The sequence below is a fragment of the Ailuropoda melanoleuca genome, chromosome 9 (genome assembly GCF_002007445.2).
Source record: "Ailuropoda melanoleuca isolate Jingjing chromosome 9, ASM200744v2, whole genome shotgun sequence".
NCBI classification, from domain to species: Eukaryota; Metazoa; Chordata; class Mammalia; order Carnivora; family Ursidae; genus Ailuropoda; species Ailuropoda melanoleuca.
Window position 1 is genome coordinate 91,244,968 of NC_048226.1, and position 23,644 is coordinate 91,268,611.

The following is a 23,644-nucleotide window of genomic DNA, read 5'->3' on the forward strand; positions in this document are numbered from 1 at the left end:
AGAGTCGTCTGGATGACCGGGCCTGGGCTGATGATGATGCCCTGTGTTTGGGTCGTGGGGGGTATCGCTTCTGCCTGAGCTGGACTTTGACCCTAGAAGACTTGTTCTAGCCAGATGTCAGTGGATCGTGTAACTTCTAAGGCTGCGATTGGTTCAGACTGGCAGCTAAGCTAGAAGAGAAAATCGAGGTCTTTGTATGAGGAATACGGAGTTGTGGTTTCCATCCTGCCGCTGGCTTGCTGTGTGACCTTGGGCAAGTCTCCTCACCTCTCTGAGCAGCAGTTCTTCTGTGGCGAGTTTAGGCTCGGTGGTCCCTGAGGGATGAGATGGTGGCCAGTGGGAGGGTACATGCCCTGAATAAGAGCCCCCCACCCAGGACTCAGCTAGCTACTGTGTTATATGGGACCAGGGCTGCCTAGTTAATTTTTGGACCATGTAATGTAATGGAATTTCCTGGATTTTAGATGGGGACAGCGAATTCAGAAATATTTACAGCATCCCGCAGGTGAAACTGGCAGCCCCATAGAGCCCATAGGTTTCACTTTACAGCTCAGTGTGAGTGCATTGTCCTTGAGTTATCAGGAGGGGGTCCTGGAGGAAGCTCCTTTGAGTTATTTTGTCTTGAAATCAGTACAAGTATTTTCAAGGAACTGGAGGAGCCAAGCAAGACTGGAAGCTGGGTCACAAGATTGCTGTTGCCTAGAGCCCTGGAGAGAAGGCATGGCCTTCCTTTCCCGGTGGGTGGAAATGTCAGCCTGAGGCATTGGGCGGGTCATCTGATCTCCTTGGGATTTATCGCCGGCTCCAGCCCGCAGCCCTGGGTCTGCGACATCCCAAACACCTGCACCTCTGCTCTGGGCCTCTGATGCTATTATATCTGGATTCTGATTCTAAGCACTTCTTGAGCAATAAGCATAGGCTAGGTGCTGCACCTGTGTTTCTTGTTTGCTCCTTAGGGTGTTTAAACTTTCTCCAAATGCAGACACCGTGCCTGGAAGAGGCGCGTCAGAGAAGATACTCTCTGACTCATTCCCTTTTGATTCTCTGGGTTGTTGCACTGAGCTGTGGGGAAGGAGCCCAAGTGTTAAGAGCAGCTTTGTTCTGTATCCGGACGTGAGCCCAGCCTCTTAACTGCTGTGTGATCTGTGTCCAGTAATCAGCCTGTCGGAGCCTCAGGTACCCTATTTGTAGACTGGAGCTGGTACCCTTACTTAGAGGGGACACCGAGGATTGGAGATGTTGAATATACCATACACAGCACACTGCCTGACACATAGTTGGCCAGCAGTGAGTGGCGGCTGTTTTGTTGTTGTGTTTTAGTTCCTAATGTTGTACTTAAATGTTACTTCTTTATTTGCCTTGTCTTTGTCCTTCCTGAGGATGAAGACCAGGCCTTATTCATCTTGGCATCCCCGCCTTTTTTTTTTTTTTTAATTTTATTTATTTGACAGAGAGAGAGAGGGAGAGAGAGCACAAGCAGGCAGAGCTGCAGGGAGAGGGAGAGGGAGAAGCAGGCTCCTCGCCGAACAGGGAGTCCGATGGGGGCTCAATCCCAGGACCCTGGGGTCATGACCTGAGCCAAAGGCAGACGTTTAAGCAACTGAGCCCCCCAGGCGCCCTGCATTCCCACCTTCTAACACAGTTCTCAGTCCGTGGTGGATGTATGCCCATTGCAGGTGCGTGCTTGGATGGGTACAACACCACCATAATGGGCGGGTGGTCTGTTGGGGCCACTCTGGCCAGTTGTCAAGGGATGTGTTTCCTGGAGCCTTATCCCTGCTTGTCAGATCCAGGCCAGGACAACGGTATGGTGGTTCCATTGTTCCCAGATAACATTTCCTATCTTAACGTCTCCCTGGAGCCGCCCTCGGCCCCACCCTGCCCTCCTGGCCTATCGCTGATCCCCACTTGGACCCTGACAGGTCCCATTCCAGCCTGCTGAGAAGAAAGCTTTCATGTGGCCGGCGCTGCTCCTGGTCTCCTCCCTACCCTCCGTTACAACAGTTTGTGAAAGGGGGCATTTCTGTCTCTGGAACTTTCCACGTTGCAGGGAGGACCTAGGAAATGTGAAATAAAAATGCTCTACAGTAGTCTGACCCTTCGTAGTATGACCTGTGTCTTTCTGCTTGGGCTTCACAGACACCTTGTCTGATTGGCCAATCAGTTCTTATCCCTGGTCTACCGTGGACAAAACTGAAGACAAAAGGGATGGGATTGCTAGTAACATGGCTGGTTAGCGAGAGAGCCTAACCGGTTACCAGCTCTGTGCACCTAACCAAAGCGTTTTCCCCTGCATGCTCCTCGTTGTTGTATTTGTTGGTATGCTCTCGCCTTGCCTATTTCCAGAAGAGTTTTGACTCAAAATCCAGATTTTGAGCTCTGTCACAATCATAATGATCCAGGGCACTTTCAAGTTTGCTAGCTCAGCGTGATGTCCCGGGAAGAGGTAAGGTGCCCAGGCATTGTCCCGTGGCTGAGGAAGCAGAAACCTGGGGAGCCAGGTGCCTTCTGGAGATTACCCGACTCAGGGCGGCAGCCCTTTCCCGAACTCTGCCATGTTTCCCTTCCTTGCTCAGTTTGGCCCTTAGATCGGTTGTTCTCAAATGGGGTATAAAGTTGGACCCACGTATGGAATTTACAGTTCTTGCTGCAGGAGTTCCCCGCACCTGCCTCCCCCCCACCCGGATTCTGACTTGGGGTGGGGCCGGGCATTGAGGTGGTAACATCACAGGTGACTCGGTGGTGCCGCGGTGTTGAGAGCCGCTGGCTTAGGTGAGCCTGCTGCAGGATGCTGGGAACTCGTGAGAAGCTCGCAGTCCTCCAGCTCTATTTCAGGCAAGAGCTCCAGCCTCCTGAAGCAGACCTGGGCTTCAGCCTGCTCACCTTTGCTCGGATTCAGGGCAGCTCATGTCACAGGAGAAATGACAGTGCTGAGAGAGGAAACCGGGGGAACAAGGAAGCTGGGAGCAGCCCCCCAAGCTGTCACGTGTTGTGCCCCTGTCATGCTCCAGACACTGGTCCCAGCACCTTCCATGTATCAATTTATCAGTTCACCATTCATGCACGAGCCCTGAGAGAGGCCTCTGCTGCTGTTACCCCCATTTCACAGATGAGAAGACCGGAATAGATAAGCAGCTTGCACAGCTTGGTAGCGGCAGAGCTGGGATTTGAAGACAGATTGCTGACCCTGGAGGCTACTGGTTTAAGCACTGTGTCTGTTGCTTTGCAGGATGACCTGGGAAGCATGTATACTGGGTCCCACGTGGCCGAGGGTCCCTTCGTGGCGGTGATGAGGCACAGAGGTCATCTGTCACTCTGCTGCTCTGGAGTCTCTGTGACTCCCCGTTGCATCTGTAGGGGAAAGCAAGACCTCTCAACATGGCATGAGGGCTGTCCTTTACTGCCTGGCCACTGGCCACTCTTTCACACTCCATGTCACACATGATGATGAGACATCTGGACGGCCCCTCCCCTTCCTCCGCCTGGTGGCCCCTTACTCTTCAATACCTAGCTCAAATAGCATCTTCTCTAACTTGTGCAGCGAGAGTCAGTGCCTCCTTCCTCTTTGTTCCCAAAGCTCTTGGTCCCTCCCTCTATGACCACACGGATCACAGCCTTTCTCTCAAGACCCTCCAGTGGGTCTCAAATCCCTTAGGATGGGGAGGGGGCTGCCGTACTCCTGTCCGTGCAAACCCTTGGCATCCGCCGTGGGCTTCAGTGGAGACAGCCTCTCCCGGGTAGGACGTCCTCCCTTACCTGAGGTGCTTCTTCATTTCAGCCAGGGAGAAAAGTGTTCTTTATCTTCTTTCTGTTTGTAATGGATGCTTTTCTTCAAGGTGCCTCGGGCTCCGAATTGCATAATTGATATTTACTGCGTTTTCCTAGGTTGTCGGGCTGCGATTGTAGCCGAGTCCTGAGCTCCTGTGGAGATTTGCCTCTCTCCAGCCTTGGGCTATCTGCATTCTTGAACAGCTCAGGACCCAGAAGGAAAAGAAGAATGCTGACCCGCTCTGGGGTGGCCTGAATGAAGAGAGGTTGGTGTCTTGCTTACTGTTCCGTTTGATTCCGGAATGAAACCACCAGGGTCCAGAGGAGGAAGGGGCAGGAAGTGGGGTTTTGGCGACAAGAAGTGAAAAATGCTTGTTTCCTCATGTGCTTTTGTGGAAATGGCAGGAGTTGCTCACCAAGGCGTAGTAAGGTCCTCTTAGCAACGTCCCAGCAAGGTCTGAGGAAGGGGGTGTGCAGGGAGTCACCAGCCTGTTGAGGTGCAGTGTTGAGACTTGACTGCATAGGAAGACTAGAAAAAAACCGAGCTTATAAGGCACTGGGTGAATTTTGGGATGTTTTCCTTGAGGAACACATGCACACAGGTGCAGATGGTGTGAACATCATCTAAATCTTAGCAGTGTCTGAGATGGCAAGTGATAAGACGATGTATTGACATCCGAGGCCTCGTTTTTAATCAGATTCCTGGGGACGGAAAGAAGCAGGCGAGTATGTATGACTTGAACTCAGGAGAAAAAAGGTCAACAGTAAACAGAATAGAATTGAGCCAGTTGTGACACACACTTGTGTGATCGATTGGCTTTTATTATTATTAAACAGACTTTATTTTTCAGAGCAGTTTTAGGGTCTCAGAAAAATTGGGTAGAAAATGCCGAGAGTTCTCATATCCGCCGTGTCCCCAGGTTCACACCATCCACGTCCCACACCAGAGTGGGACACTGGCTACCATGGACAAATCTACACTGACCCGTCATTCTCGCCCAAAGTCCATAGTTGATGTTAGGACGCGCTCCCCGTGTTTCACCTTCTATGACAAATGGGCGACAGGTACCTACCATTGTAGCACCACGTGCAGGCTTCACTGCCGCGAGAAAATGCCTCCGTGCTTCCCCTGCCCATGTGTCTTTATGAGACACAGTGTTTGAAGCCCCTCCGTCGGGGATCGGTTGATTAAGTCATGATGTGACCGTGAACTAGGTGTACTGAGCAGCTGTTAAAAAGAACGAGTGGCTTTATGAAGTCATGTGGAGCCATCTTAGAGCCATCCTGACTGTCAGAAAGCACTGTCAGCCTTAACAATGTTGATGAAGCAGGGAGGGCGTGGAAGAGTGTAGAGTGTGCTAACAGCCCTCTCCCCGGTCAGCCGCCTCTCCTTACTGCGCCCACACTTGCCACGTTCTGTCTCTCCCGCCTCTCCGCTGACCTGGGCCTCCCCCTGCTCTCTGCCTTGAATTTCTGTGCCCTGCCAGGCTTCCTCGTTATTCCAGGTTGTAGAGACCCGGAGATGGGGAGAGGCCTGATGTGGCCCTTTGAGACGATGACGAGTAGCTGACACTGTCTGTTAAGTTGGGCATATCTGACCCCATGGATGGGGTCTGAATCTGAGGTCTTGCCCTGGCTGCCTGTGTGACCTTGGCCGGGTTACTTAACCTGGCTGAATCTGAACGTCCGGATCTGTAAGAGGAGGCTAAAAATGCTTCTCTTGAGGTTGTCTTGAGGATTAGCTGTGAGAGCTAGCCTAAGTGAAAGTGCCCTTTGAGGGAAGACCTGGGGAAAGTGTTGATCCTGCAGGGAGCAAAGCAAGGAGGGCCCCCTGTTGTCCTCAGGTCCCCAGCCTTCCCTGGGGAAAATCCCCACTGCATGTCAGAGAGGTTATAATTTGGCTCTTTCCTCTTGTATTCAGTGTACTTCTCTTGGCCGCCCAGGGCTTTCAGCTTCAGCAAATAAATTACGCTGCTCTGCCGGGCGCTGTGTTCTGCAGCCAGCCATATGTTTGAGCTTGATAGAGATTCTTATCGGGCGGGTAATATTACCCAGCAAGGGATGACATTTCTTATCAGAGGCCCTGAGGAATCAGAGATAGGAGCCCTTTCTTTTTACCGGCGGCCAGGCCTCGGTGTGTGGGGCCGGCAGGCAGGGCGAGGGCGGGGTGGACACGTGGCTCTGCGCCGGGCATTCGCTGGCCCCCATCTCTTCCACCGGATGGCCAGCCACGCCCAGCAGCCTGCCTCCTCATTGGAAGTAGGCGGTTGGGAGATTTTTTGCCTTTGGGAGATTTTTTGCCTATGGTCGAGGCGGGGCAGGGTGGGGGGGGGTGTGAATGAGGAAGGAAGGAGGGGATGTGAAGGTGCTGGATCAGTTGGGGGTGGGGACAGAGCGCTGGCACGTGTGGGGCCTTACCCTGGACAGACAGCCAGGTGGCCTCCTGCTGCAGAGCCCAGACCTGGGGCCGCGGCCCCACGGTTCTGTGGAGGGGAGGCAGCTCAGGCCCAAGTCCGCACCACAGTCTTGGCTGTGGGAGTGGCGAGGTGCTGAGTGACCTCCTTGTCCCCCTCCAGAGGCCCCCCGTCCTCCACCTGTTCTGTGACGGGGAGGCTGTCCTGTGTGGGTGCAACGGGATGGGTGCCACGCGGGGCTCCTGGGCCCTCTGGCTTCTGTTTGGGAGGTAGGGTGGGTGGGCAGGAAGGGAGGACGGTCGGGGTATTGGTTCGCCTCCTCCTGCTTGGTCCCAGATGGATATAGGCAAGGTCTGCAGCGAAGGCCCCGTGTCTGATTCCTGATTCTGAGAAGTACTCACTGTGCCACACTAGACAAATTCTTTACCTCTTGCACCTGGGTTTCTGTCCATAACATGGCGTGACACCGCCTTTCTTGCCGTCTCTGGCCACTTGTCTTCAGATCTCCGTGATTTCTGTGCCTCTCCTTTGCCCTGATATCTGGAGGAAGGGGCATTGCGGGGATCCCCGAGGGCCCAAGGCCAGAGCTCACTGCAGATGAAGCTCCAGGGTGGGTAGAGGAGGTCAGAGGTGACCACATGATTTGGGGATTGCAACCTCTGTTGAGGACACATGTGCAGGGCTCTTCCCCTCCTGATTTTTGGGAAGTCCTGCCCTATGCAGCACTGCTTTGCAGTCATTATCTTGCTACCATCAGAAAGAGAAGGAGAAGTGGTTTCTCCCTCTCCCTGGACCCTTTCCAGCCAGCAGTCCTGCCCCAGCTTCACTTCCTTCCTGTTGGCCCCAAGCCCTGCTTCCTTCCTTCCGTCTCTCCGCCGCCTCTCCAGTCCCGCCCTCTGGTGGGGTGTGCCGCGGTTCCCAGCCTCTCACCTCAACTCCCGATGGCCAGGTCCAGATTCTGGAAGCACAGCTCTGCCCTTGTCCCTCTCCGATCAAAGACAGGCAGACCTCCTAGCATCCATTAAAGCCCACCTCAACGTCGCCCCACCCTGTGAGTCCATGCTGGTCACCTCTATGATGACACCTCTCATGCTGGGTGTCATCTCTGTCTTTTGAACTGACAACTGTCTTTCTTTGACTTTTGTACCTGATTCTGTCGTGTCTTTTCCTGAGGGGACCACAGACAGGGCTGGGTTCGTCCCCAGCTCTGCCCACTCCTGGCTCTGTGACGGTGGGCAAGTCACTAAACCAGGCTGATCCTCAGTGTCCTCAACTGTGACTGGGCTTGCCCAGTGACAGGTGTTCGTTCGGTGAGTGAGGGAGTCCCCCTGTCTAACTGGCCACCCCTCAGATTACCCAAACCCTGCCTCTGCTCAAATTCATTCCATCATTCGCTTTCCCTCTGGACTCTTCTGCCTGGAAGTCAATTTCCTCCCTTGGAAGGACTCCATCTGAGTGCCTCCTGTCTGGACAGCCGGAAGAGACCTGGTCCCTCTCTGCCAGTGTCTGACTTCCCAGCATGATGCGGATTCCTCTAGGGCATCAGCTATAGTGCCTGGTTCTCAGCTTGGCCGTTGATTTGGTGATTAAGCAGTTGACTGCAAGGGAATGGGGGAGAGTCATTTGTTCTTTCGTTGAACCACATTTGACTGAATGCACATCTTGTAGGAGGTCTGTGCTTGGCACTGGAGCTGGAAGGAGACATAAAATGGAGACTGTCCCTATGGAGCCCATCCTCCAGTGAGAAGGTTTCTCTACCCAGGGTCTGTGCCAAGCATGGACTGCAGACCAGGAGGGACGTGGTCCCTCCCCATAGGTAGCTCAGAACCTGGTGTGGGTTGGGGGATGTGGGAGGAGTTCAGTGCCCAAGGAGAGGATGCCTCCCTTCAGGTGGATGCCCCCATCCCCTCAGATCAGAGCATGGGGTCCCCTCTCAAGATGCCACGCGTGGCCTCATCAAGGTGGAGAATATCCAATCTGCAGATGCTCCCCACCATAGCTTCCCTTCCCACGGAGGGGGTCAGCTCCGAGGTCAGCAGCACCTTTCATCATGGACCTGGCAAAGGCCTTGTGAGGTGAAGTCCTCCAAGAGGGGTGTTCTAGAACGTTCCAACCTGGCTGATCATGATAGTGCCTTGAGTACTCACGACAGCTTGTCCCTGGCCAGGCAGTGGGAGGGAGCCCGCCAGCTGACCGTCCTGGCTGACTTGCCGTTTCTCTCCTCGTGAGCCTCCAGCATCTGGGGTTTCAGCTGAGTTTATTTCCCGTCCACCACCAACCCTCCTACCCAAATCATCCTCATCTCCCCCATAGCTCACGACAAGAGCTTCCGGATTCAACTCTCCGGATCCATCCTAGTCTCTCTGCAGTCCCATCTGCACTCAGCAGCCAGCACGATCTTTACAAAATGTGAATTGAATTGTGTCTGCCCCACCAAACATACCAAGGATTTCCCGTTTCTGTTCTTGGGATAAAACGCCAAATCCCCCGCTGGGCTCTGCATGAATTGGCCTGGATGTCTCTCCTCACTCACTATTCTTCAGCCACACTGACCTTTACTGAGTGATGTACCCCATTCCTGCTCACCTCAGGGCCTTTGCACATGTTATGTCTCTGCTTGGAGTGCTCATTCCCTCCATTTTTACATAGTGCTTTCGCACCCTTCACCACTCCTGTTGTTTCCTCCTACTGTTCTTCGCTTTTCCTTCCTTGTGTGACCTATCATGATACGTTATTTCTGTTAATCTCACATCTGTCTTCCTTCATGAGACCGCACTCCTGTAAGGGCAAAGATGAGGTCAGTTTCATCTACCACAGTACGAACAATGAAAGTCAGTGTTTTGATCATACTGACCATGTGCCAGGCACAGTTCTAAGTGTGAATTTTACCCGACCACTTAATCCTCATGAGATCCTGTTGAGACATAGATGCTGTCATTGCCTTCATTTTACAGACGAGCAAACTGAGGCACAGAGAGGTTAAGTAATGTGGCCCAGCTGCTCCATCCAGTAGATCTTAAAGCCAGAACGTAAAACCACACCATGGCTCCAGGGTCCATGCTCTTAACCCCTCTGGCAGAGCCTGCTGGCACTTCCCCAGAGGGGATGCTCACTGAGTGCTTGGTGCATGAGTCAAAGAGCCACTGTCCCATCTCTCAGGGAGGTCCTCGCTGCAGTTTCTGTATTGGGTCCAGGGCTGGCAGCACGGTCAGGAGGAAGGGATTTGCAATGAACCCAGCAGACCTGGACTGCGGTCAGGGTCTCCTGTATTCACTAGCTGGTGACTGTGGAAAGCCCTTCGCTTCACTGAGCCGGGATGTTCTTAGCTCTGATGGGAGCAGCGCTGTTCCCTTTGCATGGAGGTACAGGAGAATCTGGGAGGTAAGGGCTCATAGCATGTACCCACAAAGTGTCCACTGCACTTGCCCTCCTAGGGGGCTTCTTATCTCTGGGAAGAGTGCCTCACACCCCCTTTCAGGTGAAAGTAGCAGGGAAGGAGGAGACACCCCCCTCCCCCAGCAGGGGATGGCCTTGGCTGGGTGACAAGGCTTAGGGACAGGCACAGTTCCTGTAGGACACAGAGGGTGGTCCCCCCACCTCCTCTCATCCTTAGTATGTCCTTGCCATAAAGTGGAGTGTTCGCTGACTTTGGTTACAGGGGGTGGGCTTCTGGTGACCCCTCCCCCCGCCCTGCCCATGCCACGAGATTGAAGGGGCCCAAGAGCATTCTGAGTCTCTGGACATGATGGTGAGGACCTGCCACCTCCACCCTATGACCCCAGATGCCCAGAATCATCAGTGTGACTTTCTGACCCTTTCCAGGAAATCCATGCCTGGTGCCTTCAAATGAAATTCCTCTGTAATGTTGAGTTCTGAGCATTGCTTTGCTCTTTTCCCTCTCTCCTGGTCCCGCCTCCTTCCTGTATCCTCTCTCCAGGCTCACGAGTAGTCCTGCCTCACTCCCTGCTTCCCCTCCTTCCACATTCCATGGGTATCGCTTTCTTTCTGCATATCTCACTGCCCCTAAATTTACCTCGTTCTGGCCTTCAGATGCACAGCTTTCAAAGGAACCCACATGCTGGCTTCTTGCAAGGTGGCACGCCGAGCAGCTGATCTGGCCCCGCCAAGGCAGGAAGAGAAGGACATTTGGTCCTGTGACAGCCACGGACAGCTGGCTCATCCTGGATGCTGGGCTCCCTGTGCACCTCATCCCTGGAAGTGCTTTGGCCCCAGGCCTGGACCCGACAGTGGGGCCTCGCTCATGAGAGCAACAGCTCAGCCTGGCTGCACTTTCGATGGGCGACGTCTCGCAGGGTCTTCCTCTTACTTCTGGAGATCACTGCAGCCCCCGGAGGCCACCCCTTCCTGCCCCAGAGACTGTGACATTTAGACCCATGGTGTCCTAGTTCCCCCACTTAGTAGGTGTAGGTCCGTGACCGTGTTTGGAAGCCAGATTGATTTTGATCCTGGCTCCATCATTGACTAGCAGTGGGATCCTGGATGAGACTCTGTGCCTTGGTTTCCTCATTTGCAAACTGGAATGCTGACAGTAGTGCTTTTCTGTGGTAGACGGAGCTATCAGTCCCAGTTCTTCCCTCCGCCAGCATCAAATTAACACAATCACATCGTGGCCGTGGCCTCCGGGTGGGCAGGTGCACTCCTCCCTGCCCTGACATCCGCCTCGGCCGCATGACTTATTTTGGTCCATGGGGTTATTAGCAGCATAACAGGAGTGGAAGATGCAAGTTGGACGAGGTTGGGCTTCTTTGCTTGTATACCGTTCATGGTGACAACGGGCCTCTGACAGCCTCAGTCCGCAGAGCAGAAGAGACATGGAGCAGATTGCGAATCCACACCTCGTATGGAGCTGAGCTCGGACATGCCCTCCCAGCCCCAGCTGGTCCCTAGCTGATAGCAGACATGCGAGTGAGGAATCAGTGCTTGTCGTTTGCCCAGAGTTGGGGAATTTCGTTACGCGGCATTCTTGTAGCCATAGCAGATACCAGTAATCACCTCGTAGGGTTATTGTAAGAACTTTAATGAACTGAGTGAGTTGCTTCGTGTATTTGGTTGCCTTTGCTACTGTAACAGATTACTCAGTGTCTTCAAGCAACATGCTGTATTATCTTACAGTTCCATAGGTGAGGAGTCCAACGTGGGTCTCCCTGGGTTAAACTCAAGGAACACAGGGCTGCCTTCTCCTGGCAGCTCTAGGGGAGAAGGGTTTTCCTGCCGCTCCCAGCTTCTAGAAGCCCCTGCCTTCATTCCCTAGCTAATGGCCCCTTCCTCCATCTTCATAGCCAGCAACTGAACACCTGTCTATGCCTTTCTTCCACAGTCATGTCTCACTCTGACTGATTCTCTCTTCTGCCTCCCTCTCCCATTTTTGGATGTTTCCGATTATATTGGGCCCACAGAAATAATCCAGGATAATCTTTCTAATTTAACATCGGCACTTTTCATCTGCCCTTGAATTTGCCTTTGCCGTGCAACCTCAGTAGTCACAGGCTTCAGGGATTAGGGTGCGGGTGTCTGCAGGGGGTGGTTACTCGGCAAGCCACTGCACGTGTGGCATTTAGAACGCGGCCTTGTGTGCACCGAGTACTTCATACCCACCGGCATGATTGTCGGCCTTAGCATTCCCGTTCATGAGATGAGCTGAGAGGTGGTTCCATCTGATGTCCACACGGGCTCCTCAGACAGGCTTTGTTGTGCTGGACCTGGAGAAATATTCCATCCCTTGGTCCTAGATGGACTGGAGACTGGGTTTAGGAGACAGGAAGGGGGTGAGGTCAGTTTCCTCACTGGCTTTGGAGCAAGCCAGGGGTTCTTCAGGATGATGATAACGTTCCTGATTAATTATCACACAAGTCTCCTGTTGTTCTCACCGTGTGTCAGCCTAGCCCCCCAGCTTGGGACTGGCTGAGTGACCAGGAGGGCTGGGGGAAGCCAGGCCAGGGCCAGCCCCTATCTCCACGTGCCCAGCTGGTTCCGTCCTTGCCCTTGACGGGTCCTTCTGATCTTGCCACATACAATGGATTGCAGGGAAAAAGAAACTTCCTGGCCTGCCTGATACCAACTTGAAGGAAGTAGCTGGCTTTGGTGGGGACAGGGAAACAAACCCCAATGACAGTGATAACCTCTCGTCAGGTTCTGCGTTAACGGAGGGGCTGCTGGGTGGCTGCGGGACACGTTCAGAGCTGTTGGTTGAGCGTGAGTTCTTATAGAAGGGGAGTTGGAATTCAGTGGGTGAGAACAGAGTGGGACTAACCAATAGGAGAGAAGCCCAGGTTTGGGGGTTCCTGTGTTTTGGGGGTTCCATCAGTGACTTACTGGGTGGCCACTGGAAAGCACATTATGTGCTCAGTCCCACAGCATCTTTACGGTGGTGAAATGCCATTCACTGGGCTTCCCCCCATCAAAAGTAGATGCTGTGCAATGACCTGTGTGATCTGAAGCCACAGAGAGTCATGGAAAGAACTGGTCAGTTCTTTGGACATCACCGAGCATGCCTGGGGACATGAGGCCCAGAGAGGTGATGTATAATCCACGGTCACACAGCTGTTTGGGAGTAAAGCCAGGTCCTAGAACCAACCACAGTTCGTTCCCTGCTTTTCCGCTAGGCATTCCGTGCCGCCATCTTTGTTCCTGTTACCTGTTGATGGAAGCACCTGCCAGTTGCCCTTCTTCTCCAGGCTAATTGCTCGGTGGCTTCAACATGGCCAGTAGCCTCTCGCCACATACTTGAGGCATCCCGCCGTTTCACGTGACAGACCCTGCTGCAGGTCTCCTTTATTTCACTAACCGTGTGCTCCATGACTGTAAAGCATGACTGTGGGCCAGGAGCGTGGGGTCCAGGTTTGTAGGACGAAGAGGCACAGAGTAGGGGAAGTGCAGCGTGAGGGTTACTCTCATGTGCCAGCTTGGCGAGGCCATGGCGCCTACTTCTAAGTATGTGTACACACACGTGCTATGGGTTCTTTTCTCTGGAGAAATCTGATTAGTACCTGCTGTTAGAACGAGACAGATTTCGGTCCAAATCCAAGAACTGCCACTGCCTGGGGAAGTTTATTGGTTTACTTCACTGGGCTTCAGTGTCTTTGTGGGTGAGATGGAAACAATATTAATACATGATACGTGAACGAGCAGAGATACAGACTCAACAGGACAATAAGTGTAAAGCACTTCCATGCTGCCCGGCACCTAGCTCAACAAATAATGTGGCTTATTGTAAAATTTATACTTGTCTGCGAGCCACATCAGTGCGTGAACCAGTTGTCTGTACCACAAACCACTCCCAACCTTTGTGGCTTAAAACAACGACCGTTTATCCTTCTCAGTCTTGGAGGGTGGCTGAGCCCTGCCAGGTGGTTCTTGGGTTCCACTTGGAGTCCATGTGGCTGCATTCCCCGGGGCACTCTGTGAGACTCGCGGCCAGAAGGCTTTCCTCACACAGCTGGGGCCTGGGCTGGGGTGATGGGGGCAGCAGCTGGGGCCTCTCACTTTCTCGGAGATCTCAACATCATCATCTTCACCCCGTGGTGGCTGGATCCCCCTAGGGCCTCGTGTGGAAGCAGCCCGGCCTCCCAAGGGCAAGGCGCAGAACTCACACGACATCACTCCCTTCCCAGTGTCCTGCTCAGGGGTCCCAGGTCAGTCCAGATCCAGGGGCAGGAGAAATTGCCCCCAACGCGGAATGGGGGAAACAACACGCCTGTATGGAAATAGGAGGAATTCTTGGCCGGCCTCTCTGGATACAGCCAACCCCAGGGCACAAGTAGCTTTCAGAGTTGATGACTCTCGGCTCTTGGGTTATCTGTTTTCATCTGTTGGTACCAGCAGGGTCTCTGGAGCCAGCCTGTCTTGTTTCAGATCCTGCCACTGCCGCAGACTGGCTGTGTGACCTTAGGCGAGTTTCTTCCCGTTTCCATGACTCTGGCTCCTCTTCAGGAAAATGGGGACAATATGAGTACTGAAGTAGGGCTTGTGTGAGGCTATGCCTGTGTGTGTGTGTGCGGGTGTACGTTACACACATGCACGTGTGTGAATGTGCATGTATTTGTGCATATGTATGCACACCTAAATGTGTCTGGTTGTGTTTGTGTATTTACATGTACGTGTTACATATGAATGCACACGTCTGTGTGTGTATGGAATTTAGTACATTGCTTTTTAAAAAATTTTTTATTTCTTTATATATTTGAGAGAGAGAGTGAATGAGAGAGCACAGGGGGAGGAGCAGAGGGAGAGGGAGAAACAGACTCCACGTGGAGCGCGGAGCCCGATGCGGGGCTAGACCCCACGACTCTGAGCTGAACTCAAGAGTCAGTCGCTTAACGGACTAAGCCCCGCAGGCGCCCCCAGTACATCGCTTCTAAGGCTGTTTCCCTGTGCGTACATGTTTGCAGCCTGCCTTGCCCTGGGCCTGGCTCGTGTTTTCCAGAAAATTTTAAAGTTGGACGGGAGAGTTGGTGCCCAGCTGGAATTTGGACGGAGCCCTTTCCAGGCCCACGCCTGGTGCCTTCACCCCAGCAGCATTTCCCTAGCCTGCCCTTGAGAGGTAGCAGAGTGTTATGGGTCCTGGTGAAATATGGGCCTTCCTGGGCCCCATCCCGGACCTGCTTGACCAGTTGCTCTGCGGTGGTCTGCCTGGGGACCACACTGTGCTGCTTCTGCTGGTGGCGGGTGTCCCAGCTGCCACCTTCATTCTCTGATTCAGTGGCTTTCCTGTTTCCTTCCAGAAAATTCTTGTACCTTCTATTGACACAGCCAGGATCTCAGAGGGGGACAAAGCACAGGGCTGGTTTCACATTCGGAGTTTCAGTCTAATTTAACTTTCCCACATCAAGAAGGACATGGTCTCCTTGCCTCACCTTTCCCAGGCTGAGCTGAGGTCAGGGTTAGCTCTGGGTGGCCAGACCACCCCGGGCCTCCATCCCTCCCTGTCATAATGAGCTGATTTCCCCCAGGGTACAGCTTCTGGTCAATGTGACCTCGTTGCTTTGTTCCCTTAGTCTTCCCACTAGGGGGGAAAGAAAACAGTCGTCATTTATTGAACATCTATACTTTATACATATGTTGCTCTAATTATTACCCTGCAGGAAAGATACTATTATCTGAAGCTAGGAGATAATAAACAATTTACAAAAGGAGCTAGCATTTAAACCTTTGTCCACCTAACTGGAAAGCCTTTTCTCTTTCCTATATCAGAGGTGAGATACGTAGGATTTCTTTTCAAGGCCATATGTCCTACATACTTCCCTTTAACAAATGTCAACAAAATCTTGCAGAGAGAGTGTTTCCAGTGTAAAATGTACAGACTGTCCTTGGGGTTACAAACACTGTGTTCCAGAAAGTCAGGAGCTGCCCTGGCACTGGCCGAGTTTGAAGGCACAGAAGTGGGGAGGCTGGCCAGGGTGCGGTGATGGGGAGTCACACTGCTCACTGCCTTTCTCTGTGGAGTCTTTCCGTTGTAAACATGTTTTCTTCCCCATCCTTTGGCATCCATCATGACTGAAATTCCAGGTTGTCAACCTTTGTAGAAAGGGGTTCAGATCTTGGCATTAAGTCTCTCCCGTCATGTGTGCAGGGCTTTGCCATTGCAAAGTGCTTCCCGAACCGTAGCTGCTCTGCACAGCGGCCCGGAGAGCACGTCGGCTTTGTGGATGAGAAAGACAAAGGCCAAGGGCCTCCCGTTGAGGCTGGACACCAGGCTGCTCCCAGCTCCCAGGAATCCTCTGTCCAGTAGACCGTTAGCCGAGCGTATGTGACATCATTGAGGCTGCCTTCACGTTCTGGGACAAGGTCTCTCCCCTCCCCATGATCTGGTGGTCTCTCTGCAGATATGGTGGAATATCTGCCCCCTGAGTGCACTGATGTGTTCACCTGACCAGCTTCCCCCCTCGAACCCGGGAGCTCCGTCTGCCTTGTCGACCTCCGTCTTCAGCGCCTGCCCCAGTCCCTGGCGTGTGGCGGACTTTTCCTACGGAGGCGCTGGATGAATGAATACATAGCACTTTGCTTTACCGGTCACGCAGCGTTGGAGTTTGGAACTCCTGTCCGGCCACCAGCTGTCCTTCATTTCTTCTCACAAAGCACTGAATATCTATTCCTGCAACATCGTCAAATCCAAACACACAAGAGGGCGAAGGTAAAAACACTTCTGTTATCCTTCCGAGGTGACTAATTAAAAGGACCACGGTCTATATGTATGCATCCTAGTAATAGTATGGATGCACCTGCTAGTGTGCACAGAGCTGTTTACTGAATCCACGACAGCTAGCCTTCCCCCTCGGCAGGCACACATCTGCTCCTTCCCCGTCTGACTGCTTGGACACACAGCTTCGCCATTGTTCGGACAGAAGTGGAAAAGGCCCTTCAGTTTTTCCTAAGTGTCTGGGGCACTTATGAATTCAACACTTGTACAATTACCAACAGTGCTTCCGTGAATATTCTCATGGTTAAATCTTCATGACTGTATTTTCCTATTTTCTGAGGCTATATTCTCATAAAATAGGATAGGCTGTTTCGCTTGCTGCAGGCCCTTCAGGAAGTGTAGACTGTTTCCCCCTCCAGCACCGCATCTGACACTGTCACGTCTCCGAGCCCTCCACCACAGGGAGCCGGGGTGGACGTGCCTTTTCTAGCCTCTTCTCTTTGGCACTTGGCACGGCACCAGACACATGGCCACTCTTCCCAACCTACGTGTCCCTGCACCGAGGACCTCCCTCACTGTGGGCTGTGTAATACCCTTGTTCCTCCTTCCAGCCCTTGCTTTCTGTAACAAATGTCTCAAATTAATTAAATCATGATTTGTGGTGTTTGGAACGGAGCCGGAGTGGGTCTGGTTCCCTGTTGTGTCCTGGCAGCCGGCACGGTAGTTTATAACGGTCAGAAGCGAGAGCTCAGGACGGAAAGACCTGGATTTACAACAGCTCTGTCCCTTTGCTGACCTAGGTCTTTGCTTTCTCGTCTGTGTGGTCACATTACCTGCCTCACACAATCAAGGTGAGGTTTAAATGAGATGTGGTCTGTGGAGGGCACAGCACACGGTGTGACACACGACAGAGGCTCGGCTCTTGTCGCCTGGGCCGTGTTCGTGGGTGGTGAGTGCTTACCGTGTGCCAGACTCCGTTCTGGGTGCTTGATGTCAGGGCGGGGGGTGGCAAACTGCAGCTCACGGGCCACATCTGGCCCGCCATCTTTTTTTGTACAGCCCATGAGCTACAAATGGCTTTTCCATTTCTAAACGGTTGACAGAAATAATCAAAAAAGTATCATATTTTCTGACACATAAAAATTGTATGAAGTCGGATTTCATTGTCCATAAATAAAGTTTTCTTGGAACACAGCATGCCCTTTCTTTCGGTATTGTCTGGGGTGGCTTTGATGCTCTGATCGTGAAGATGAGGAGCTGGGGCAGAGATGGTATAAATATTCCCGGTCTGGCCTCTCGGTTTGCTGAGCCTCATATGAACCCCCCTAATTCTGCATAGGGCAGGCTGTTACTGCCGCCATCTTCACTGCCCACATGGGGACGTGAGGTTAAGAAAGTGCCTGAAGTCATTCGTAGCTTGTAGGTGGTAGAGTGGGGTTTTGGTTCTTGGAGCTGAGGCTCCTGATGGTTCCACCATAGGGCAAGTTCTTGGTCTTTGCAGGTGAGGGACACGAGGCAGGAAGAGGCGAAGGCATGCTTTCGTTGAGTGGTACAGTCAGGATTGAGAACCAGCCCGATTGGACCTCACAGTTCTTGACCTTTCTCTCACAATGAGCTCATACCCTCCCCACCTACCACCATCTCCTGGTGTCACCTGCTAAACACCATGACCAAACGTACAGGGGCATTCAAGATGTCCCTAAAAATGTAGTCCCTTGAGAGCAGGGAGATAATACGACAAGAGTAGATATGGTTATGTGCTTTCTATTAAATACAGACTTAGCAAATGTTGGTGGAGTGAGTGAGTGAATCTGATGAACAGCTCCTGGACTCTTCAGAATTTAGACTCTGGAGATAGGACAGAGACCCCTGGGAAATCCCAGGGAAGGAGAGCTGCCATCTTTCCCATGTATCACAACTGGCTCCACTTGGGTTGATTCTGAGTGGTTTCTTTCAACAGCTTTGCCGAGATATAATTCACATATCATACAACTTATCAATCTTGGAACACTTTGACCACCTCAGAAAGAAAATCTGTCCCCATCAGCTATCACCTCCCTCTCCTCCTTCCCCCTGCCCCTCCCGTCCTGAGCAACCTAGAATTTCTGTCACAGTGGATTTGCCTTTTCTGACGTTTCACACAAATGGAATCGTACAATACGTGGTCTTCTGTGACTGGCTTCTTTCACTTGGCATGACATGGTTTTCAAGGTTCATCCACGTTGTAGCGTGCGTCCGTACTTCATTCCTTTCTGTGCCTTAGTAATGTTCCACTGTGTGGATAGACTGCATTTTATTTGTTCTTTCATAGGTGGATGGACATTGGGTTGTTTCTAGTTTTGGGTTATTGTGAATAATGAATGCTTCTCTGAAGACTCCTGTACAGGGTTTTGAGTGGATATATGTTTGTACTTCCTTGAGTATAGATACCTAGGAGTGGAACGGCTGGTTCACATGGTCTCTCTCTCCATAACCTTTTGAGGAACTGCCAGACTGTTCTCGAAAGTGCCTGCACTGGTTTTCATGCCCACTAGGAACTGTGTGTTCTTGCTCATTATTCATGCCTGTCTTTACAAATCACAAGATTCCATTTATATGAACTTTTGGAACACACAAAATTAATGAATGGTGCTAGAAATCAGGACAGTGGTTTCCTCTGGGAGGAGGGCAGTGATGATTAGAAAAGGTACAGGGAACTTTCTGGGTGAGGGAAATGTGTTGTGTCTTTGGTATATGCATTAATCAAAACTCATCAAAACTGTTCATTAGAAATCTGGACATTTTACTGTGTTAATTAAGCCTGAATTTTAAAAAATAAAAAAACAACATACAAATGAAAAAAAAGGTTAGGCAGAGGGAGAAAAAAGAAGGGAATATAAGTTGAGCTTAAAAAAATAAAAAATAACATACAATTGAAAAAAAAGCTTAAGCGGAGAGAGAAAAAAGAAAAGAATATAAGTTATCTCCAGGCGTGACTTATCTCACCCACCTTTCCCTGGCTGGAGAGCCCGTACCTGGCAGGCAAGGCCAAGTGTTAGAGGCTTTTAATTGATGTGATTAACTGTGTCTCAATAGGGATCCTCGTTAACACCAAAAGGGAGGAAAGGAGGTTATTTTTCACTCACCTAACTAGGGGAAGGCTGGAAGGGAGTCCTGGGGGGCGCTCGGGGGGCCGGTCCCTGGAGTGGGGGTTGGGCGATGGGAGGGCCTGTGCCAGGCCCTTCTGAATAGTAGAGCTGCATTTCCCTTGCCATTAAGATACTTTTTTGGGTGGGGGAGGGCATCGTTTTCTCAGTTGTTGCAAAACCTATTCCTCATTTTCACCTATGGAGAGGAGAAAACCAACCTGAAGTTTTTTGGGGTGGGGTAGTGTATGTTTTTCAAAACTGCATCATCCACCAGAGCACAGATCTGTTTAGATAGAATACTCTTTAACCCTTTCTTAAATGCACTAGTGGCTGATGAACAGACAATAACAGGAAACACACAAAAAAAGAAGTGAAAGGTTTTACCTCCCCCTTAAACTCTGCAGAGAAATTTATGGATGGACATAAGCACACAGAAGATCAGGATTGGACAGACATCGTTCATTCCCCACGTTAAAAATCAGCAGTATGAAATTTTTTATAAAATTGTATCATTTTATTTGTAGGCTAGAAAATATATGTATATGTATATATTTGGCTAGAATAAAAGCCTAGAAATATAAACACCATTATTTTTTGGAGGATGTGATTATAATGTGATTTTTTTCTATTGCTTATCTGTGATTTATTTTTTCCAATGACCGTTTACTGCTTGTGGACTCAGTTGTTTGTAAGGAGTTATTTTGGTTCTCTCACTGGTGGGAGAGGTCAGTTTCCAGAGGCTCGCCTCTCTGCCCTCCTTTCCTCCAGGTTCTGAAGTCTGAGGTAGCTCTGCGTAAGTGTCCAGCACAAGCTTCAGAGTCCGCCAGGTCAGAGTTCCGTCTTGTAGGATCCTGGGCAGGTCTCTCTGTGTGTTGGTTTCGTCATCAGGAGAATGGAACTGATGATACTCCCCCTCGAGGGCTGTGAAACATACATGGGAAACCCCAGCGTAGTACTCGGCCTTCGCAGGGGCTCACTGGTCTTCCAGCCCCCTCTCAGCGTGATGCCTTCCTGGTACCTTGGAAACCAGCTCTCGAGGGGTCCGAGTGACTCCCGATTGCCGAGCTCCAGCCCTCACATCATTGCAGAAGCTTATAAACACCTGCACACCATGTGGGGGGTGTGTGTGTGTGTGCATGCATGTAGTGTGTGTGTATGTGGTGTGTGTGGTGTGTGTATGGTGTGTGATGTGTGTGTGTGTGCGCGTGTGCAGGCACGTCAGCGGCACGTCTGCATGTAGCGCGACATTAAACGGAACCTGCGTCCCTGCGGACGAACCGGGACAGCTCGCTGCGGGGACTAGGATCTGTCACAAACGGGGGGCCGCACTAGTTGAGCAAACCTCTGGGTGAGCGTGCTGCTTCCGTCCTTCCCTGCAGCGCGATTCCTGGCGGTGGTGGCCTCGGCCTGAAGCAGCCTGGCCCTACGCTGGAAACGTTGTTGTCTCCCCGTGGCTCGGGAGCGGGAACGCAGGCCCTGGCTGAGTGTGAGTATCGTTTTTCCAGGGCGGGGGGAAGGGTTCAGCAGAGGGTGAGTCAGGGTTTTGCAAATTTATGTTTACGCTGGTGGAACACGCAGGGCACACATGGGCAGAAGCGATTTGCACTCATGCAAAACAGGAGCCACGTGCTGTCATCTGTGTCCCCTCCCCTTCCTTGGTCGCCTCTGCAACCCCCCCTCTGGCTCCAGAATGCCTGCCCCAGCCCCTTTTCTCGGCTTCTTTTTCTGGCAGTGGTTTTCAGACTTCAGTTTGCAAATGACCACCTGGGAAACTTGGTAAAATGCAGATCCTTGGGCTTCCCCCACCAGCTTTTCGAATTCAGCGGCTCTGGGGTGGGGCCTGGGAAATGGCATTTTCACCGGACAGCTTAGGTCCGTTGGACCAGGAAGGCACTATGTATTAGTTTCAGAATATGAAGCCAGGGCTGCAAAATGGAAATTGTGATGCATATTTATATAACTTTATATAAGCTCCACTTCCGCAGTTAACGTGGGAATTCTTTTTAATGGAGGAGCCAGGTGGGGTTACCATTCTGAAAGCTGTCTGTGGGGCCTGCAAAAGCCTTAAAGAAGCCCCAGCCCCGTGAGCCGGGCTCTGAGGCATAAAGCCGAGATGGTGCCGTGTTCCTAGCATTTTCCATCCAGAAGGACCCTTAGAAATGTTCTTCTTCAGTGTCCAGGTTTGACTGTCAGAGAAACCGAGCCTAGAGGGAGAAGGACTCACCCTCGGCCACGCAAGCATGTTCCAGAAGAGGCCACGTTAGAGCACAGCATTTATAGCTTGGTGTGTGTGCGCCAGGGTTCAGGGGCGCGTGACCTCACTGCCCACGTCTCTCTGTCTGTCACTCTGACTTTTCTCCCCTTTGGTCCGTGTGTCCTCAAGCCACCCTGAGGCCCATCCTGGGGCCCTGAGTGGGGCGCAGGGGGCAGGCTGCAGGGGACTCCGTGTGGAAACCGCTCACTGACAGGCATCCCACGCGATGTGGCCAGGCTTTAGCATCATCCCCTGCAGAGAAAGAAGGGCTGAGTCCCCCGCTGGACCCTGAGGCCGAGGAAGCAGCCAGGCCTCTCCGTGCACCTGACACGCCGGGTGCTGGGCAGCAAGGGTAGCAACAAATAAAGCTGACACCCCCTGCCCTCAGGGAACTTTGTGTCTCTGCTCCCCAATTCCTATCTGCTGAGTGCCCTCCGGTGAGCCTGACCCTCCAGCCAGCGCTAACCTGAAGCAGACCTTCCAGTCGGGGAGACGGGCTAGAAGCAGGATGACCCATCCACACAGTTAGGGCCTTTCAGAGAGTTCCAAGTGCTGGGAAGGAAGCAAAACAAGATGAGGGGAAGGCGAGCTGCTGGGTGCAGGGCAGGCCCTGTGGTGGGGTGGCCCTGACTCCGCGTGGCCTTTCTCCCTGCGCACCCACCGTCTCGGCAGCCCCCCTGACCTAGGAGGCCGGTGCCCTGTTGATAAGTAGATGGTCTCTGGGTTGAGGGGCCTGTGGCCTGCGTGAGCTCCAACGCCCTTGTCGTAAGATGGCCATGTTAACTTCATGTCATCGCTGGCATTTCCTGGCCCCGATTCTATACTAGGAACGCTGCGAGGGCTTCTGGGCCTCTTCTCCCTTAGTTGTCGCAGCGCTGCGATGAGGTTGGAGGTGCTGTTGGGATCCTGGCGGTGTCTGGGCTAGGAACGTGAGGTATAGGAAGGTGTAAATTGCTCATGATCCCATAGCCCAGGAATGTGGAGCCAGAATGTACCCCCGGGCCGTCCGCCTCGAGAGGCCTCCTGCTTAACCGCTGTGCCGTAAGGCCCCACGCACGGCCACCTTCCTCTGCTGTCTTTGTGGCGCTGGGACAGCATGTGCTGTGGAGTCAGGCCCTCCCTTCCCATCTGGGCGCCTCAACCCCTTTAGCCTTAAATTGCTGATCGGTAAAATGGGAATGGGGAGACCTGGCACCTCACAGGACCGATGAAAGGGCTAAAAGAAACGGTCGTATTTGAAGATGTTGGGCACTCAGTAAATGTATTTTCAATTCTTGCTGGTTAAATGTGAGTGAGCGAGAAATTACACGTGCCCTGGAAAGTAACACACCTGGGCCATTCCTTTTTCCAGGCTCTCTGTCTCTTGCACGTTAGGGTTGCACTTGCTTGCCCGCAGTGACTAGTTCTGGCCAACGAGGACTGAGCAGAGGTGACGTGCAATTTCTGGCCTTTTGGAAACGCGCGTGAGCGTCCGTCCAGAGGTCCCTCCCTCTCCCGCCCCGGTGCCCTGCCGTGCCCCACACAGGCCCGGTCGGGTCAGAGCTAGCCCTCTGCTTGGCCCACGTTAGACACGGAGCCTGAATGAGCCATTAACTTCGGCTGCTTGAAGCCACTGGACGTCGAGGCTCCGTGTTAGTACAGCATTAGCATTGCTGCTCCTCGGTGATACGGCCTGCGGGGCAAAGACCGGAATCCCAGCCTGGATTGACCGGGAGGGTCATGCTGGCAGGTGGGACATGGACGCCCTGGTAGCACACGCCTCCCCACTAACGGGGCTCTTCCGGCAGGCCGTCCTGACGGCGGCCCCCGCACTGATGTCCTCACAAGCTTCTCGCATCGGCCGCACAGCTTTACCCAGCTCTACGTTCTCTTTCCCAGCACAGACTCCCCTACCTGGCTTTCCGGGTCCTCAGACTTCAGGCCC

At 52.5% G+C, this 23,644-nt stretch overlaps 1 long non-coding RNA gene across 7 annotated transcripts in view; it reads left to right on the forward strand.

The window, feature by feature from the left end:
- The window catches only part of LOC105235728, a 199,166-nt gene that overhangs the window by 168,770 nt on the left and 6,752 nt on the right, over positions 1-23,644 (forward strand). For all 7 annotated transcript variants that reach the window (XR_004627921.1, XR_004627924.1, XR_002141873.2 and 4 more), the window contains one exon: positions 3,886-4,034. This is a non-coding gene — a long non-coding RNA (uncharacterized LOC105235728). The remainder of the gene's footprint in view (positions 1-3,885; positions 4,035-23,644) is intronic.